Raw genomic sequence first — 14,318 nt, 5'->3', positions numbered from 1 at the left:
CTTTTTTAGGGTTTCTGCCTTGGTCCTAGATTTTAGGGGTTTCTGTTAGGGTTTTCGGAAAACTGAACATACAATTGGAATCAAGACCCTTCAAGGAACCTCCCAATAAATTTGAGCCCAAACGGAGCTACTTTCTATTTTTAGAAAGTCCCTATTTTTTAGGGATTTTTTCGGGTCCCGGAATGTCATCATTTTGCCAAAAATCAAACTTACTATTTTTAGTAATTTCTATTTTTTAGTAAGTTTCTATTTATAGTAAGTCATTCCTGCACCCTACCTAAGGGTCTAACACTGACACTTTGAAGGTTTGTATTTTTGGAAAGTCAGTACTGGCAAGGTCAGTTAGACAAGGCGACAAGGATCAAACGTTCGCAGACATTTCTAATTCCGGAAAGTCAGACAACAGACAGAGAAAGCCAGAAATTGATCAAGTGCTGGAATCCTATGCCTAAAATGGAAAGCTCAAAAATTCACCAAGGTTCAGGAAGTCATTCCAAAATTGCAAAGGGGTCAAATTGTCCTAGGTCTGGAAAATTGAACTACAAATTTCATGAATCCTCAACCCAGGTGAAAATCCGCCCAGCTATGGACTTGGGCGCCAAAATGGAGGAAGCAGGGATGGATGGACAAATTTCATGAATCCTCAGCCCAGGTGAAAATCTGCCCAGCTGTGGACTTGGGTGCCAAAATGGAGGAGGCAAGGATAAGTGGAAAAATTTCATGAATCCTTGGCCCATGAGAAAATCCGCCCAAATGTGGACTTGGGTGCCAAAGTGGAGGAGGCAAGGATAAGCAGAAAAATTTCATGAATCCTTAGCCCATGAAAAAATCCGCCCAAATGTGTGGACTTAGGTGCCAAAATGGAGGAGGCAAGGATGGATGGACAAATGAAAAAATCCTTGGCCAAGTGTGATTTGCGCCCAGACATGAGGGAAGGCGCCAAAGTGGCATGCCCAAGGAGAGAAGGACAATTCCATGAATCCTTCCCCCAGTGGAAATTCCGCCCAAGGGAGTGATTGGGCACCAAAATGGGCATTCCATGGAAGGCGTAAAAAGTGAAAATTCAAAGGGACAGTGAATTCAACGCTCAGGCTAAAAATTTGAAATTTTGCCTAAGGCATGGAAGCCAAGGGGTCAAGGAGGAATCAAAAAGAAAAATCCCCTCGAGCAAATTTTTGAATTTGCTATTTTTAGACACCGAATCTCGACGGAGGTGGAAAATTTTATAGATTCGGAATCGGGGTGAAATTCTCCATCCAATGAACTTGACTCCTAAATTTTAGGAGAATCCCTAAAAAATAGGGATGTTGAAAAGAGACACGGAAGTTCCTTCAAAAGTAGGAGACGACAAGTTAGAATGGAATCAAGCAAATCCTGAGAGATTCCTTCGAATTCCCTCCAAAATTGGAAAGAATGAGAATCAACGAGTTGGCGAAGAGAATCTTCCAAGTATGACGCATGACTTGGAGCATTTAAGGAAAGTTCTAAATTCGAACTCATTCGCATGGGAAGTTGCCTTTGCATGGTGTAGTGATTGGGGAAAGTATAACGCATCATGAATGCAATTGCTAAATTAATCCCTCTTAAGAATTCTATATAAGTTTGGAAAGGCATTTCATTTCTCACGTGCAAGATTCAGGAAAGAAGAAGTGGAGAAGTAAAGATAGTCATACTTAGTCTCTGTTGTCATCGTTTCCAAGGTACTTCCAGGATGGCGGAATCAAGCAAGGTAGCTACTATCTCCAGGCAGGCATTGATCAAGGCAGAAATGAAAAGTTTTCTTCCTCATTCTCGGTTGAATTCAAGATGGGATGAAATCAACGACATTAACCTGGGCACATTCAACTTGGCTGCATTCAAGATCCGAATGTTCGGAACAGCAGGGCACAATCCATCCCCGACAACTGTCAGAATTGTGAAAAGTGGAATAGTTGCGGCAACTGGTTTTCCTCCTGCTATTCAATGCCCAGACCTGGTCTTGGAATGTGCTACACATTATAATCTGGAGCGAAAAACAATCTCAACGCCAGATGGCAAGCTGTTGGCAACATTAACTCCAGAGTCAATTGGTGAGGCTTTCGGGATTCCGTCACATTATTCCATGACGTACAGGACCAGTAGCGGAGTTCAGACTGTATATGAAGCAGGTCCTTTCAGGTGCGTTGATTTGATCAATAAGCAGTGGTTGCTGAAGCCTAGAGTGCACATTTCCAAGATGCCCAAAACCCTCACTATCTTCGAGTTCAAGTAGGAGTATGTAGACCTGATAAAAATGCTAAGCAAAGTAATGGGATGCCCACATTCTATGAACTTTGAGGCTTGGATGTTCTTCTACATAGGCGAGATCATGAATTCAAATACATTGATTGATTGGGCTAGATTGATTAGTCACTACTTGCATGAACAATTGAAGAACCTAAAAGAGAAAAGATCCCAGTCCTTTTTCATGAGCTCCTACCTGTTCTATATGCTTGCGCGAAGAGGAGGATTTGGTGGGCTGCCAGCAAGAGGAATCATGGGTTGCGGACTAGCTCAGTTGAAAGTACATGAGTGTTATCCCCAACTGCATCTCCACAATGTTAATTCTTACAGGTTGGCGAATGACACCTTCACCATGTACTTGACACGACTTATGCAGAATAAGTTGCACATAAGGATGTCACCATAAGCAAGTGCCTTGGTCCAAAAGTATGGAGCTGCATTCTTGCAATTTCCTAAATTCACCTACATCAGGACGCAAGGATTCTCCTTCCAGTCATACAAGTTGCTCAGATATCCATCAGACAAGCTTGTATTACTTGAGCTCATGAGGCAGTTAACGGCCTATGATCAGCTGCAGAAGAAGAAGAAGCAATCAATTGAATTTCCAGTTGTCCTGGGTGACTTCATGGAAATATGCCCAGGCTTGGAAGCCGCTGAAAGTGCAGCAGGGGAATTGGCGTTCTCTCGCTTGCCATTTTATACATCCAGGGCCCAATATGATCCTTACAGCCAAATTAGGAAGGTTGCTGGCGTCAAATTCATACACAAGTTTCACTTGGAGGATTACTGGGAAAGTGCCGAGGATGACCTTGAGGTATGGAGAAGAATGCATTCCAGATTGCCCCTCAACACCATCAGGATAAGTGAAATGTATTAGGTGCCAGATCAGGTGAAGGAAGATGCAGATTTGATACAACTTGAATTCAAAAAAGTAAAGGATCAACCTATTCAGTCGCCAGATTGGTCAGAGCCCGAGATGGATGATTTGAATATCTTAGCTAGACCAATGCTGAAATTCACTAAATACTGGATTGATAGGAAGATAAGAAAGTTGGTGGAAGAAAATGTCCATCCAACATACCAGCTAATGGGAAGTCTGGATTCCCACAGTGAGGCAACTGAAAGCTCTTCACAGGTTCAGGTAGGAAGGGAAGCCCGAATGGACAAAGGGAAAAATGCCCCAAAGAGACCAAGGACAACAAAGAAGAAAGATATCCAGCAGGAAATCCCACAGGAGGTTCAACAGGAAGCCCAACAAGAAGAACCTCCACAAAAGAGAGCAAGGACCGAAAGGGAACATTCACCAGTTAGTTCCTCGAGTGTGCAGGAAGTTGAAATGTTTCCACATACCACGGGCTCACTTCCAGGGAACATTCTAGCACCCGATATACTCAACATCAATGCTTCGCAAGGACACCGCCAACCGAGAAGTTAGAGGCAAGAAATTCCCCCACACTAGGAGGAAGCTCTCCAAGATAGCTTCATGGAGGCTATCCTTGGTGAAATGGAGGAAGAACCTCAAGAACTGGAGCATGTGGAAGATCATAGCCACTCCATCCCCACTCTAGACTAGTTGATAGGCAGGCTGGGGAATGAAGCAGAAGGAGAAACCAATCCTGCTCAGGAGTTGGAAGAATTATTGAAGAGGATGGATCGGCCAGCGGAAAGAAAGGCTCCCCAGAAGTTTTCCAAGGTGGTCAGGGAAGAATCTGGATCCCGGACCTTGCATATTGCTGAGCTTGCAGTGGATAAAGATAGAAGTGAGATTAGGCAGGAGGATTACGTCATCAGACAAATTGATCTTGGCCATGCTTCCATAGGTCAAGTAATGGGAGACTTTGAAGAATCATCCTTAGCCATGAAGGAGAAATTGCTGAAATCAAAGGCGAAATGTAAGTGGTTGAGGGAAGAAAATAGAGTCCTATGCGAATACGTCAGGAGTTTCAAAAGACCCCTCAGGGAGGCAGGTCCTTCATTCACTCCTCCTTCCTCCCTTCCCAGGGAAGTGGTTGATGATGCAGAGCTTATTAGAGCAATGGCGCAAAATTCTCGGGAATGGGTAGAGGATGTTTATGCTGAAGCAAGGAAATTCATTAAGGATCTAGCTCAGCTTCATTTGAAGTTCGTGGCCCTCCTAAGAAGATTAGAGACAACAGAAGGATTATGAGGGGATGTGCACATTTACCAAGACTTAACCATTCCGTGGCTTGGGGCTCTGACGAAGACTCCAAGGCAAATTTTGGTGGACAGGAGAGTGATTCAAGAAAATGAAGCCTATGAATTTCCCCAATGGTTCTATGCCATTTGCTCAGGGATGAACACCTTCGACAAATTCAGCATTGACTCCTTCACTTTGAAAGAGTCCATCAAAGGGGTACAGGAGGAAATCATTAGTGCAATAGAAGCATTGTTTGCGAAGAAACTCAATGACGGAGGAATAACGATGAACTCCCTGAAATCTCAGTTGCACTATTTCTTCTTCGTAGGTTCATTCCCTAAGGAACATTTTGCAAATGTTTCTTCATTCTTCGGTATAATGAAGAAGACACAAGAAGTCATGATAGGGTGGGAGAGTTTCTTTTTCAAGAGCGAGGAAGAAATTGCCTTTATGGAATTTGACATCGAAAATGTGCCAAGTGTCTCCATCAGAGAGCTGGAAGCTGTCGTCGGCAAATTCATTGCATATGCCATAAATGAACGAGATAATGGTCGTCCATTTTTGGACAAAAGTCTTTTGGCTGAATAGTAGTGGCGTACTTATTGCTGAAGGTATTTTGACTGGGCGTGGGTCCAGTCAATGCATGCCACCATCAGGCAAGGAATCTTCTTGCATGCTGCCTTCTCATTATGTTTTTATGACAGATTCTCCATGCATGTCGCCGTCATCGAGAGAATGATGGGCATTTATGATGGTGTTCGCTATATTCTGAGCATAATCAACATCATGGGGCACATTTAATGTGCTAGTGGGCACTATTTTAGGCTCTTTGAATTAATTGTACATGGGCATAATGGGTTATTAATTATCGATTCCCACCTTGTTGCACCTTGAGTGGAGAATATTCTAGGGTGAAACCCTATTTAGGGTTTGCATGGCTTGAGGCCTATATAAAGGGGTGACCCCCTCATTTGTAAAGGGAGGAGAGATTATTGTTTGAGATTGTTGCATCAAGATTGTGAAGTAGTCAACTTAATGCATTGTTCAATTTGATGGTGTATTCTTGTTATACTTTGGCAATCCGCAAGGTCTTGCTCTTTTCGATTAGATTAGATTAGATTTGCTTATTTGTTGTTAGATGAACTAGATTTGATAGGAGAACTTGTTGCAGAATCCGAGCTCATACTTTTGGTGTGCAGCTGATTGTTGTACGCCGTGCAAAGTTAGCCTGAGCTTGTTGATGTGTACGCGTTTAACTTCGGTTGTCAGAAGAGATTGTTCGATCTGATGGTCTGTATTGATGATCTGAAAAGCCTCCACGCACCCTTTGAAGATTGCACCGCCTTCGTGTAGTTGTGCTTTGCTGGCAAAACGAAGCGTGGTTTGATTTTGCATGAGTGATCCCGTCTCCTATTCTTAGGATTAAGTTAGCTTTAGCATAGATTTTCTCTACCCTATTCCTATTTACTTTCCGCATAATTCAAAATCTAAAAGATCCAAAACCTTATTGAAAATCATCCGTGTAGAAATCTTTGAGCTTGCATAAGTCTTCTCCAATTGAACACGCGTAAGGCCCCTTGGGTTATCAACAAACCCATCAAACATTTGAGTCACGTGCACGCACTAAGGAACCTTGGGATTAGCTGTTTGAACTTTAAGAAATCCTAGCATACGGACTAATCTTGATCAAGAGAGGATAAGGTGACCGTTGGTGACTTTAATCTGTGTTAGACACTGTCATAAAAAACACGTCAACACACCCTATTATTGCCTCTTTTTGCCTCAATCATTCCCCTTCGCAACATATGGCTTGTAGAGATTCATTCGCTCTTAACACCAATCTGATGATGTTGTATATGCCTCTTACATCATTAGACAATTTAACTCCTGGGGTTCTAGTTAGCAGAGTGCTATTGCTAAGTGGAATTTATGTATTGGGAGTTGGAAGTCCTTATTTCAGATTGTGGGTAGGAAGAAAGCCAAGGATGCTAGGAAGCTAGAAATTGAGATGCATAATACTCTTGTCAAAGCTGAAAAATGTTCTTTAGCAACAACCTAAGAACTTAGAAGCTATGAATGCACTCAGAATTGCTAAAGACAGTTTGAGGAAAGTACATAATTTGAAAATCCAAGGTATAAAAATTAGATCCAAGGTTAATTGGATTGAGCATGGTGACAAAGGCTCTAAATTTTTCTTTCAATGCCTCACAAATAAGGAAGTCGGGGAGAGGATTGGCCAAATTTGTGTAGAAGGGGTCAATATCTTAGATCAAGAGGATGTCCTTCGAGCCTTCACTCTATTCTACCATAAACTTGCCAAGAGCAAGCTAGAAGGAAGATTAGTAGCATTGTCCCTAGGAAGATTGATGAAGAAGACAATAGAGTCTTGGATAAAGATCCATCTGTGGATGAGGTGATAAGGGCTATCCAATCACTCAAGAATGATAAGGCACCAGGTCCTTATGGTCTGCCAGTAGAATTCTATAAGAAAAATATTGATTGGGTAAGTGAAGATCTTCTTAAGGTGTATAAGGAGGCCATTAATTTAGGTTCTTTGGGTAGGAATATTAATAGCAGTGTAATTAAACTCATTCCCAAAGATGGTGATAAATCACTTCTAAAGAACTGGAGGCCAATTACCTTGTTGAATGTCTCTTATAAAATCTTGGCAAAAATTTTGGCAAGGAGGGTTGAGGGGATTCTGCCAAAGATTGTGAGTAACACCCAAACAAGATTTGTTAAAGGTAGGTATATTTTGGAGAATTTGATCACCTGTTGGGAGGCAATGAAATGGGCTAATGAGTAATAAAAAAGGGGCTATGTTGTTGATTGATTGTGAAAAATCTTATGATAGAATTGAGTGGAGCTTTATTTTGATGATGCTAGAGGCTCTGGGTTTTCCTAAATTCTTTTGCCAAATGGTGAAAACCTTCATGCATGATGCCATGGCTTGTGTAGATGTTAATGATTGTAGATCAGAGAGCTTTTAACTCTCAAGATCAATTAGACAGGGCTGCCCTCTAGCCCCGACTTTGTTTGTTATTGCAATTGATGCACTATTTTATCTTCTAAGAGATGATTCATTGTCCACCAAAGTTCAGGGCATAAGCTTACCTAACAAAGAAGATCTTCTAAATATTCAATTTGCAAATGATACTTCTATCATGCTTGAATTGGAGAAAGACAACTTGTTTGCTCTTATGGTCAAGCTAGATCTATTCTGTGAGGCTTCTGGTAGCAAGATTTCCTTATCTAAGTCCATCTTGTTTGGATGGGATCTCCAGCCACCTGTTTGGTTCAATAGTTTCCCCTTGTTGTGGGGAGGCCCCAACCATCAAGTTAGGTATTTAGGCATACCTTTTGTTGTTAACCCAAACATGAAGGAGATGTGGGAGTGGGCTAAAGTTAGGATTGATAAAAAATTAAGAAACTAGAACATACAATATTTGTCTCTTGTTGGGAGATTCCAAGTGTGCCAGAAGATATTATCTTCCTATAACATTTATTATACTAAGGCCTGGTTGTTCAGTAACTATCAGTTTGCTTTTATTCAAAAGATTATCAAAGAATTTTTGTAGTCGGATGGTAAAGGAGATAGGAAAAGATAGGCTATCAAATGGAGATGGCGTATCATGAGCAAATCCAGGGGGGCGTCGGCTTGAAGGACTTAAGACTACAAGGAATTACTCTTGCAGCCAAATGTATTTTTAAGGCCTTGCAGTGTGAGGAACCGTGGAAGATCTTGGTGAGACATAATATAGCTAATGCAGGTCCTAAAAGTGGCCCCTCATGGAAGGGCCTACCTTGTTGTGATTTGATTGCTGGTCAGTTTTCTATCGTCCTAGCAGGCTCTGTTGTTTTCAAATCTATATGGAAGGCTTGGGATGGAGTTAGACACCTGATTGATAACAATGGCTTCATCAATGAGGACAATAAGATTTGGGGTCAAAGATCAATTTGGTGGAACTTGACTTATAAGGGCAAGACACTAGCCTTGACAAAAGGATGCTCTGCTCGGCCAAAGGTAGCAATGAAGGGTGGTGACTCAAGCCTTATGAAAGGTGGTCACCCTTTCACCAATGAAGTCTAAAAGATATCATTCCAAATCATTCAAGGATCACTTATCAATCATCATTCCCATCAAGAAAATAATCAATCAACAAATCATTTTATCAGATCAACATTCATTCAATCACCATTCTCCAATATATCAAACCAGCATGCCATTATATTATCACTCACCAATACCTCAAATCATACAACCAAAGGAATTCATTCAATATAACCTAGCACCAAATATATTTGATAAGGCATTGAATATACAGTAGATGAATTAACTATGAATTCTCTATATTCATTTTGTACCCTAGCATTAACCTCCTAGCTCTTATTACCTTAATTATATCATGACATATACATCTATCACTTGTTTGGTAGATCTTGAAGGTATCACCTTATGATTAAGTATGGGGTACCTAATGTTGATTATAACCATGATGATATCGTGATGTCTCATTTTATGATATGGTAACGTTTGAATCTCACTAGAAGTGAGTTGCATGGTCATATGATAGTTTATTCTGTTGTTTTTATGTGATTTATTTTAATGAAAGAAAGATAGATTTTTTAACTTCTCAATGACTATATCTATATTTAAGTGTTCCATCCCTTCTATTGTTTTAGTAATATTAGAATGTCCAAGAATAATCATTGCATGTTCCAATATGAAGAAAATTCAATTATATTGTTTGATTATTAACACCCAATTCATATACATTTGCTATGTTTTCATGGAGCAAAGTCCTAACAATTATGTTGATCAATCTAATAAAGGCTTTACTTGACAAAATTCAATAGGACTAACAATATTTAATAAAGAGTAAGACATATTGAGATAACAACCTTCATTACACTATTTTCAACTTACTAACCATCTCATGTTTCTAAAGGATTTCCATAACACAAAAATCTCTTAAGCATTAGTTTCAATATAGATTAAACTTACCAACCAGCAAGGAGTAAATGAAATATGTAGAGATTTAATGTATGGATACCAACTTTAAAATAGGTCCCACATAGTCATATCTACATCAACTTTGTACGAAGGTTAAACACATACTCAAATTTGGTTAAAGAGATTCTAGTCTTTACAACTATCATATAAATCATTATTCTTTTGTCCCTAAATCATGGTGATAAAGCTACATGGGTTACTATTAACTTATCATACCAATTGTTTTCTATAATCCGAAAGGTCTATGTTGCAATCTATACTTCACATTGTGCTAATTTAGATACCATAACTTTCAGTGCATGCAAAATAAATTGGGCTATCACTGAATATGGTATAAGCTGAATTTGCAAGGCTTTCCCAACATGTTAATGTGAATAATTTCATTTTTCTAGAAACTAAATTTCAAACCATAGTGGATAATTCAACTTTGAAAGTATTATTTTCATACAAATTCTTTGTCATGTCCCCACCTAATACCTCCTAAAATCATTCTTGAAAGACAGAATGTATATAGTAAAACCAAAATCAATCAAACAGAATATTGTTAGAATTTTCCAGTCTCCACTTGACAATCATTAAGAATCGATCAACAAATATGTTACACAGTAATGCATGGCACACAAGTCAGTTGGCATATGACTTGAATGAAAATATTAAGCGAAGGTTCTTTATTCAAAGATGTGGCCAACCTTACCTTGTTTTATACAAGATATATTAACAAGGTATAAACTATGGTCGATAGTATTAAGAACAAGTTTATTTATTTAAAGATGTGGCCAATAGTGTTAATATGTGTGGTCTAGCCAACCCTATTCATAAAAAAGATATATTCATAAGTGAAATAAACTTAAAGACAAATATGTCAATGAAGGCCAACTACCAAGAAGATAAGCATTAATAGAATTAACAAGCAATCAGACTATTATGCAGTGATTACAATGATTCGTTACAAAAGATAGTGACTGTTGTGATTACATTTTCAAAGGCAGTGCTTTCAAAGGAAATGGCTATGTGAATTATAGGCAGCAATTTGTATGCGTAGGGAACCCAAACTGATTGACAAAAACCTCAAAGAAAGGTAAATGCAAGCACTCGAGCATGAATTATTTCACTTGATGGGATGCACAATTCTGAATTAAACACTACTTTAGGAGGGGAGAAGATGGTGTACATAACTTTAGAAATGATGTGGTATACATTTCTCTTGTAGACATTGACATCTTTTATTGCCTCCTTTGCATTAATTTGCACAGCTTTGACTCAACGGGTAAGAGCCATTCACAATCTCTTCTTTGCCTTTTTATCACCTTCGTCTATTATTTATAATGAATCTCCTTTCTTCTTAGCATTGGTGGGTTTTGATAATCTATTCGAAGGCTCTCATTTGCCATAGGTAGGGAGGGTGCTGGCCACAGTTGTGGAATGTAGCTTTACACCTGCTAATTGCAATTTTCTTGAAAATTTCTCAAGCCTCTTCAACAAATCACTTTCGGGCATATGTTTCAATCGTGGTATTCAATGAGATCTCATTTCTTCCTTTAATGGGCCCCATATCTCTCTCCTTTTCTTCTCACATTCCTCACACCATTCTCTACAACCTTCTCACATTATCCTTAATTACTTGCATTTTACTTCTCCTCACATTTTTACTACTTCCCTTCATTCTCCTTACTCTCCACTCCCCACGCTCTCTTACAAACCAAGTCAAGTGTAGAGTATGGGCTCGTGGGTCCTTTTCTTGCTCTATAATTTTAAAAATGACCAAAGAGGTGAGACACCATGCTTATTGAATGCACAACCCTCCCACAACATACCTGTGCCATTCATATTTATTTCAAGTTGTCTCCTCACTATAAGAGGGATAGATGGCTTCATAAAGGGTGCCTTATTGTAATTACAATCAACACAACACTCGTTAGGGTTAGGAAATGAAAACAAATGCTGCTGAAAGTAACTCTTCCACATTCTGATCACCGAGAGCCCAAACTTGGAAGGTGAGAGCATACAGTGTTGAGGGGATCGTTAGATGCAAATAACTGAAAATGATTACAATGCTTGGGCGGCAAGCCAACCCCTTCTGCTTGTACAACGGGATGCTGTAAACACTAAGATCACTTGGCGGTGAACCAGCCAAGGACAATTCAAAACTGAAATTGCAATCACTCAACCGCTTATTCAGCAGGAGGACTAGAAATGAAATTACAAATCACTCTACCGCTTATGCAGCGGGAGGATAGTATTACATTAATCAAGTAGGCGGCAAAGCCATCCTCTTCCACTTATGCAGTGGGACTAAGAGTAACAATCCAAAAGATAGTTGTTAGTACTACTAATCAGCTTTACAATGCAAACTTGGATTAACAAATAAAGAGATATCACTGTCCAAGATAGGCGGCAAAGCCAGCCTCTTCCACTTATGCAGTGGGACTAAGAGAGATCAATAGAAACTATTGTTAGTACTACTAACCAGCATTACAATACGAATCATAGAAGATAAGAATGATGAACCAAGTGTTGATAACATGACCAACAGCTGTAAACAATTGCCAAAACCTATCTTTCCACACCAATGAACTCACACACCCCCAAACCAACTTCAATCACCAAAAAACTGAATCTGAAATGAATGAGCAGCAGACTGGAAACACTGACCAGCAACACCAAACCCCCACAAAACTCTTCCAACTCACTCAAATCACACCCAAACAAACTACAAAAACACCCGAAGGACACCAAACATCCAACGATTAAAGCAAGCCTGAGAAATTAGCACTAACACTACAAAAACCACATGGCACACAATCCAAAAACCTCCCAGCATAAGCAGTACACAACAGAAAGTACGATTTGCATTAATAAATTCATATATTCATGGAAATCAAAGCAAACTTACGGGAACAATCGCACAAGGTAGAGGAAATGAACAAGCTAATACCCAGAACAAGTTGGCACTCACACAGGGAGTTATGAACAAAAACATACACTCAAAAAAACACTCCAAAACATCTGAAACTGATACATAAATCTGCAACGTTGTTCTCCAATCCACTCCTTTGAATGAAGAGAGGTCACAAGCTCGACTAGTTGTTGTATTGCAAGCAAGAAATCAAGCAGTAGCTAGGAGGTATGCATTCCCTGAAGCTTCATTCCAAATTTCAGCAGCACTTCGTTATAATTTCTTCATGGATGCCAAATGAGAAGCCCAACACTCTCATTTATAGATTTTGAAGGCTCAAATTCAAATTCAAATGGCGCCAAATTCCCCTTTTTTCACTTTCATTTCATTTCATGACACCCTCCCCCTTAAGTTGAACTTTTGGAGATAATTTAAGGTGTATAAAATAATAATAATACATTTGAACTTTGATGCCCCATCTCCATGTCTCCTAGTCGCACTTTTTGAAGGTCACTGAGTTATAAAATAATAACATTATAAAACATAAAATACACTAATCCTTGGCGCCACTTGACTTAGGAAATAAAAATATATATTTCTCCCTTCCTAAGTTGTCCAACCAAATATTACAACCTCATGCTAAGGTATTAATATTTATTAAAATTACTTTTTTCTCAAATACTGACTATTGCCAAAATGAGCTGAGGCCAAGGTACTAAACTGCATTGCAAAAATTAGTCATCTGAGTTCGAACACAAGATCTTGCCAAAAATAACACTACCAGACATAGCCACTGAGCTGAGCTACAGAACCCCTGCCAAAAATAGCTTTGTTAAAAATAGTACTTACTATAAATAGCATACTGCTAAAAATAGTAAGTGTGTCAAAAGTTATTTTCATCACATTTTGAGTAGGAGTCATGACTTACTAAAAATAGTAAGTCCAGAAATCATCTTCGAAGAATTTGCATGTCAAACCATACTGGGGCTCTCATAAAACCTAGAAAAACCCTATAAAGCAAAAGTTGTCAACTTGTTGCAATTTATTAAAAATAGTAAATTCAGAAATCTTCTCTGATTGGAATGCATGTTATACAATCCTGAAGCTCACAGAAAACCCAGAAAGAATCTAGAGAGCAAACTGTAAAACTCCTGCAAACATCTCTCCGAAAACCTTCTTGAAGACATAAACCCTAATTTAGTCTCTGGTTAGCCTATGGGTTTCCAAAATAGGCTAAGACTCCATCCATCAGTCTAGAGCTGAGAAGGGGACATTACACTTATCCTTGATGAGTAGTTGGTGGAAAATACTACAAACTCAATCAATTTTTAATATATATATATTTTGTTTGATCAACGCCCATCAGAATGGCCTGGCGTGGGGATGTGACACAAAAACCAAGAAATACTGAACCCACATCCTCCAAGAAGTTTGGAGTTCTCCCTAGCACCCCCAAAAGCTTATGGGAAAACTTGGAATTGGCCAAAAGCTTGTGAAATGGTATTGAATAAAATGGAGATATTATACATCCCTTTTATTTACAACCCATTTTTCTATTGTTTCCTTCACTAGCTAGATCATTGCAATCTTTTCAATGATGGCAGTTTCTGTGAGATGAATAATCTTGTGTTGAAGATCCAAATCATCCATATAATGTCAATTGAAAAATCTTGGGATGCCAAATTCTCCTGAGATCAAATAGGTATCTTTTATGGAGCAAAGTTGGTTTTGAAATTTTGAGGGAATATTTGAACCTTCTTATGATAATATCTTACCTAGCGAGATACAATTTGTTCCTATTGCCGATCCAGGTTCTCTTGCCTCAAACAGGCTGTAGATTTCTGCCTTAGATCTAAAAGTGGACACCTTCAGCCCTTCCTTACCTCTCCCTATCCACCTTCACTAGGATTGGCTTCATCTTTCAAAATGATCCAAGATTTTTTGGACCAATTCGCTCCTATCAATTCTATCACCATAGTTTCTGCATC

The 14,318-nt window shown here is 39.2% G+C and overlaps 1 protein-coding gene across 3 annotated transcripts in view; it reads left to right on the top strand.

Annotated features, from left to right (window-relative positions):
- The window catches only part of LOC131069715 (ALA-interacting subunit 3), a 133,522-nt gene that overhangs the window by 73,613 nt on the left and 45,591 nt on the right, over positions 1-14,318 (top strand). The window lies entirely within an intron of this gene.

The sequence above is a fragment of the Cryptomeria japonica genome, chromosome 11 (genome assembly GCF_030272615.1).
Source record: "Cryptomeria japonica chromosome 11, Sugi_1.0, whole genome shotgun sequence".
Lineage (NCBI taxonomy): Eukaryota > Viridiplantae > Streptophyta > Pinopsida > Cupressales > Cupressaceae > Cryptomeria > Cryptomeria japonica.
This window is presented reverse-complemented; position numbering and strand designations above follow the sequence as displayed.